The following is a 7,710-nucleotide window of genomic DNA, read 5'->3' on the forward strand; positions in this document are numbered from 1 at the left end:
AAAAGAATGGAATCATTTACAAAGTATATAACTTTGTCTTTAACTCTAATTCTAAGAAAAGAGTTAAAATGACATCAACTTGTTGAAACTAATCAAAGTTAAAACCACATTTACAACATTTCATTAACACTTATTACACTAAAATTGATTGAATTTTCATTCCGCACTTTTTGAAAATCCCGGGTATATTGCTTTCTAATCCTGAAAAGAAGTAATTTTTACTTTCATTCCCATCTATTTTTCTTTAGTTTTACTTGTTGTGTTTGTCAAAATTTTGAATTAACATGTACCAGAGTAGTTTTTGAATTTCAAATATCAAATTTTTTGCATTTGAACTAATACTTCAATGTCATTTTTCGCCCCCGGTACTCATCGCTTGTATTTAATTGCGGTTTCAGCTTTATGATGTAGACCGCTTCTATTGTTTTTAGTTTTTCAACCCAGCGACATGTATCAAGAATCTCGCCTTCAATATTATGCGCTGCACCACAACATTGAACGAGTTGTTGTCCCACTGGGGAATCCTGCTTTTGATGCTCCGAAGTTCTAGTGGTAACATGTCAGCTGGTTTGGCAAACATAGATTGAACTGCAACCTTTACATGTAACTTTATATACCAGATGGGATTTCAAGTTCTTATCAAAAGATGATTTCAGGGTGGGCAAGCAAGTTCTTAGCTTTCTCGTTGTCAAAATGATTTGAATATCACACAATTTTTTCAGTCTACTCGCAAAATTTGAGTAATACTCCTCTGTATTGTACAAAAAACCTCGGCTTAGGCTCCTTATTGTGGAGACTTTTAATTTTTTTTGTGATTTTTTTCATTTTGAGGATTTTGCTTGTGACTATTGTGACCTTTTCCCTCGTGAATATTTTATCCAACGATAACAATACTGGAGGACCACACTATGTTATCTACATACCTCTTGAATAGTTTCAATTCCTGTGTGTCCTCTTTGGTACCTTTTTCAGCACAATACTAACAAATCCAAACAATGTCCTGCATGGTCCTATACTCTGTGTCAGTGATATCTTGGCATTTTGTTTGAAACCAGTTTTGCATTATTCGCACTCGACCCTTTTCCCTCTGATTTTGATATATGATTTTAGCCTTTCAGTGGGAGTAATTTTTTTGTATTTGACCTTTTCATTTTTGGTTTTTAATCAATTACCACAATTATACCATAATGTGAGCGGTGAAGCAGTGGTGGATACCTAGTACTTGTAATTTGTGGCCATAGAGCAGCCTTTTTTATTTGACCTTTTCATTTTTGGTTTTCAATCAATTACCACTTTTATACCAAAATGGGGACTAGAGTTGGAAAAACCTTTTGAACGCAAGACAATTGCATGCGAATGTCAAGGGGGTGAAGCAGTGGATACCTAGCTTGATACTAAATACGAACTTTCTTTCAACACCCACGCCCAAATTTGGTTTTGATTCAATCCAGTATAATTTGTGGCGATAGAGCAGCAGATTTGTTCGGCAAGAAAATGAATGAAAAAGTATAACACGAAAATGACCATTCCCATTATAGCTACCTTCCACACAATTTTGGTATCCTACTCTCTGGAAGACGAAACAAAACGCGTACACAGAGTACGTAGTACCTATACTTACATATGCCTCGCAGGCTTGGATGCTAAGCAAACTGAACATGGAGCAATTGGAAAATGTTCAAAAGAAGGCTACAAAATGGACCATTTCTTCAAACAAAGACTAACAAAGACCATCTCCGTACGCTCAAGTTACTTCCTCTTTCAAAATACTTAGTTTTAAACGACTTACTTTTGTTCATTGACATCATCAACAATAAATTCGACTATCAAATACTTGTTCATGGCAATGAGCAATCCTTCTCGAGACAAGGAGCGATAGGGGAGTTCCTAATTGCAAAGAACCGTATCACAAAGACAAACAATGAGTACTTCCGAAGGACTAAGACACTATAAAATTGTGGTTTGAGGAAGCTGAGATGAGCAAATTTGACAAAAAGCCATACTGACTGACATCTACTGGAACTACTTCCAACATGTCTACTCCCCGACGAACAAATGCAGATGGAGATTCCAATGCCGATGCCTGAATTGCAACATTGTAACAAAACGAATTATCAAACAGAAACTGAACTGACTAATAGGTGGAAAAACTTGAGCTGTGCTCAAAATTTCATTCTACTACATCATATTTTGAACGATACCTGAGGGAGTTATAAAATATGTTTTTTCATGTGATATGAACTACGTAAGGTGTGGAAGGTCCTCAATGGAGGGATTTTAGACACCTTACTGATGAGATACCATACATTCAAATCTTCAAGTGCTGAACCGAAAACCCTTTTGATTGGAGATTCACAGGTCCGACAACTTCAATTCGCCAACGTCAATATTCTTTCATTTCCGGGAGCTGGTGTGCAAGACGCGTATAGGTTTGTCCCTCAAGCAGGTATTTACGATACTATTATACTGTTTATTGGTGGAAACGACCTGTACAAAGGATATCAACCCTCCCGCGCTAGCGTAGACGAAGTAGCGAATAGTTTCATTGATCGTGCCGAAAGTTTGCATAACGTTGCGAATAGAGTCTTTGTCATTGGAATAACCCCCCGCATTCCCCCTGAACCTCAATTCGGGGCTCTCAAAGAATACATCGACGATCACGAAATAAACAGGTACGCAGCGGTCAACCGTAAAATTGCCAAGAGAGCTGAATTTGAACGCTGGGGTTATCGAGGCCTTGCAGTAAGGAGTTTTTCAGTTGTGCATTTTGCTGAGAAGGGTAGTGTGCATCTCAACGATTACGGACTCGGCCAGAAACGAATAATATTGAGAAACCAATTTCTGTAACAACGCTTCGCGAAAGAATTTGCTAAGAAAGAGCATCCACGAACTTTCGAGTGTACACGGCAAACGGGCTGTCTGTGCGGCGGTTTTCAAGGTTAGATAGACCATAGGCTCCTTCCGTCAGGAGAACACGTTTAAATCTTTTTCTCGTTTCGTTCTTTGTTATGGCTTAGATAAGCCATGGGCTCCTTCCGTCAGGAGACCGTGGTCTTATCTTTCACTTCTATATTTCTCCTTTCAAGTAATTCCAAAATTTTCACATAAAAATAACTATTTGAAGTCAGTCCTCAGCAGTAACAAAAACCAGCGCAAATTTCGAAAACATTACGATTTAAGTTAAAACGGGGATGGGCAAAGAAAAACAAATGAATATTCAACGGTGTAAAACTTGCTCGACAAACATGGAATCAAAGTCAGCTGTTTTTCATTGCGCAGCATGTGGCAATAATATGCATTAAACAACTAAGTGCACAGAAATGTCAACAGAGGCGATCTTTGGAATTTGTAGTATTATAAACAACGTGCTACTAGTGTGCAGAACAATTAGTCAATAGCAACGATGATGAAAAAATCAAAAAAATGCTTACCAAAATAGAAGAATTGAGTGCAGAAAAAAGCCAACAACCTATCACTTAAAGCAGAGCCCCATGAAATAAAAACAAAAACTTTTGAAAAAACAACTCACCCTGCTGTACCAAAATTGCCAAAGGAACCATCGTATAAAAAGCTGTAAACAAGGAACAAAATGTCGGAATTAGGTTCCGTGGAATACCAGAGCTAAATTCCAAAAGTACCAGGGACAGATACGAACATGACTTAAAGGAAGTGAAAGCCATAATGAAGCAACTGAAAGTCTTTTGCAATGTCACTGATACGAAACGACTAGGAAAATTTTCCGAAAATAAGCATCGAACCCTGGTAGTTAGGATAGAGGGTGAGTACGCCAAGAGACTTATCCTATTATCTCTGAGGAAACTAAAAGACTACGGCAAGCCAGTATTTATTAGTAAAGAATCAAATCCTGAAGAGCAAGCGAAAGAAAACGAAATGTTACAAATGAGAAGGACATTTATAAATCAAGGTACAAGTGCCAAAATTCTAAGAATACGAAATCTTGTTCCCCGAAAGTTGACAGACAAAAACTGGGTCGATCTGGACTCAAATTAGGTTGAAAATAGAATTGCAATAGATTGACTATCAAATTCTAACGTAATTACATTTCTAACGTGCAATGTAAGAAGCCTTGTCGACCTCAAACGCAGAACGAACTTTCTAAACTGTCTGTCAATGGAAAACATGGATATCTTATGCCTAACTGAAACATGGTTAACAGGCGATATACCCAATGAGGGACTTTTTCTTAAGGAATTCATGATCCATCGTAATGACCGAAAAACTCACAAAACAAAGCACGGAGGAGTTCTCATTGCGGTTAGAAATAGCATATCTCATGAAAGAGTAGAACCAAAAAATACGGATGAAAATGTTGTTGTCAAAATTGAGCCAAAAAACACAGCTTTCTTAATATGCTGTTGTTACAACCCACCAAAAACAAGCCCGTATAGGTGGTCTGAAACGTCAATATTCGACATTCTCGATCAGCTAAAGACATATGCGGAAAAATAAAATTGTGAAACGATTATTCTCACAGGCGATATTAATCATAAGAACACTTGTTGGAAAACATTGAACTCAACAAATGATTACAAAAACAAAATTGTTAAGAAATTTAGTGAATACAATTTTTAGGAAATTTGAACTATAAAAAAATGGGACAACTGGATGTCTTTCCTACAAACAATCCCAATCAAGTAATAAACCGTGATACAAAAAACAAGTTCACAAAATCTTTTAATTCCGATCACGATGCTGATACTGTGAAGATTGAGACGCAAACAGATATGCATTCTGAAACCAAACAGCATAGTTTGCGTTCAACAAAGCTGATTGGAAAGAGTTAAATAACTATATACCAAAAAAACCCTTTCAAACCATATTGCTACAGCAAAATTGACAAACTAGTCAAGCAATGGTATACGTGGCTTGATGATGTATTAAATAAAAACGCTCCCAAAACCACGCTGCACAGATCCAGCCTTCCCCCTGGATAAAAAAAGGAATCCTTCCATCTCATAAAAGTCATATCTACTCTGAAAAGGAAACCTAAAAACCCAAATATAGGCAGACTGATAAGGATTTTAAAAGCAGAGAAGAAATTGAGATCAGCTGAAAAAAGATCAAGCGGACTTTGAAGACAAATTCTTCCAAGGGAGGAGATCCTCTGATCTGCAAAAGTATCTCAACTCTGTCTTTAAATGCAATAGATACCCGGAAACAATGTCTTACAAGGACAACAAGACAAATGAAGTTAATAAAAAGTGCAAATACTTTAACGATTTTTTCTCCAGTGTATTCCTCCTGGAGAAGAAAACGTTAAAGTAATACAATTAAAATGAAGAACTCTTACGAAAAACGAAAAATTAACAAAGTAAACATTGACAAAAGAAAAATCAAGGAGATACTAAACAAGCTTCAGACAAATTAAGCTTAATGTTGGCAATCCAATCCTGAAATACCTGCCAATCCTCTCAAAAACATTGCATAGAGTTTTCCAGGGCGCTTTAAATACAGAGTGTTTTCCAGCATACTGGAAAACAAATGAAGTTATCCCAATTTTTAAAGATGAAAACAGAGCAATGATAGAGCAATACAGACCGATCAGCTTACTTTGCAATGTCTCGAAAGCTTTAAAAAAGTCAATTTTCAATGAAATTTAAGAAATAGTCAAACTACATCTGGATAACTCTCAACATGGATTTCGGAGACATAGGTCTGTGTTTACACAACTTCTGCTTTTTCCAGATCTTCTGTACAAAGAACTTGATGACAGTAAGTAAGTGAATTTTATGTGCTGCACTAAGATTTTTAAAAAAGCTTTCGACAGCGTACCACATGACAGGTTACTAGAAAAAATTGAATAACTGCAAATTAGCGGAAATTTCTTTAAAATCATTGCAAGTTACCTCACTGAAAGAAACAATATGTAAAAATTATTGAATGCAAATCTGAAAATTTCCCAGTTACTAGCGGAGTCCCGCAGGGGTCACTCTTATGTCCTATGCTATTTGTTATAAACGTGAACGATCTACCAACTCGAGTCAAATTATGTGACGCTTTTGGATATGCTGATGATTTCAAGTTAGTATCAACTCAGCCAGCTGATATCCGAACAGATCTAGAAGCCATAGAAAGCTGGTGTGAAGTGAACAAAATGAAGCTGAATGAAAACAAATAATAAGTCTTACCGGTAAAACAACAGCAAAACAGCGAATACCATTTCCAGCTAAATTCTAAATTCCTAGAGAGCAAGTTTGAACAAAAATATCTGGGTGTCATTATATCTGCAAAACTCCTTGGAGAGCAAATAGTCTAAGACGATGTAAAAAAGCTTCGAAAGTTTTCTATTATCTCAAGCGAAACGTATCGGTTTTAGCAAACACTAGAACAAAACTTTATGCTGACGTGGGATATGTCATAGCAGTAAAAAGTTATGCCTCAATGGTTTGGTGTGTTAAAAAAACAGAAAGCATAGAAGTAGAACGTATCCAAAAGAAAACCACTGCATGGATTCTCAGTAGTTGGGAAATGGATTATAAAAGTAGAATGGCAAAACTCAAGCTTCTGCCGCTATCATACTACTTCCATGACTTACTAACGCTTTTAATTTTGTTGGGAGGCAATTACAACATCAATTAGCCAATAAAATTAAACGAATGTGCAGTAAATACACGACAAAACGAGCTCATAGCAATTGATAAAACTCGTACCAAAAAAGCGGATGAGAATTTTTGGATTAGATCCAGCAAGCTACTGAATATCATTGTTAAAAGCGCTAACATTGAAATAAGCAGATTGACAAATAATATGTAACAAAACTTTTCTGGAATTACTTCGAAAATTGTTACTCTGAAGTCAACTCCTGTTCTTGGACCTTGCTCTGCAATTGTGGCAGCTGTAACACAATTCAGAAAGTGGTCAACTCTACCCCTCAATGATGGGTGCAAACCCTTGTGCACCTTACACAGAAGCCTAAACTCTCTCCCTCTCTCTCTCTCTCTCTCAGTGTTCTCTCTCAGTGTACACGCTAATATCTCACTAAGCACCTGGGTCAAGGCGTCTTCTTAACGCGCACGTGAGGTGAGCCTGAAAATAAAAACTATCTGTCAGTTGTTTAGAAATATAAGTTGAATGAGAGCGGAGAAAAGACGGTTAAATAAAAATGGACTTAAGTAGAAACTAAACACTGTGTTCTTTAAGGGTTTAGGGGTAGAATACCATTGACTAGGCTAGAATGACGATGGAATCAGGTAAAATCCTGTACACGAGAACTCAAATTTTTTGTATACATTGTTTGAAAGATTATGCGCAACTGAATTTTTTGAATGCTTTCTCCGGTACTGGAATTTAAGCAGCGACTATTGGCAATTCAGAAAAACTTAACATCATACATGTTATTGCTTGTTAAAAGTTGGGTACTCATCTAGCCTTCTGGAAATTTTGGTATGATGGTAAATTAGCTCTGCTGGATCTTTCCGTTTGGAGTCTAGAGTTTTCTTTGGCTCGCTTTCTGTGCGTGTCTGGATGAAACTTTATACAACTTGATATATTGATATTGTATAAAAGTACACAAAGGAAAAAAATTCTTGGTAATGATTTATTTTTTTTGAGTCTTTTGAAGCTACTAAGCTCCGTTGAAATTTTTTGCTGTTTTGTTAAAGCTAACTTTTTAAAGCTAATTTTGAAGCATTTTAAAAATTTTTTATAAAACATTTCGATGTGGAAAATTTAATAAACGGGTGAGATATA

Source organism: Convolutriloba macropyga, chromosome 7 (genome assembly GCF_964194025.1).
Source record: "Convolutriloba macropyga chromosome 7, txConMacr16.3, whole genome shotgun sequence".
In the NCBI taxonomy this organism is placed as follows: Eukaryota; Metazoa; Xenacoelomorpha; order Acoela; family Convolutidae; genus Convolutriloba; species Convolutriloba macropyga.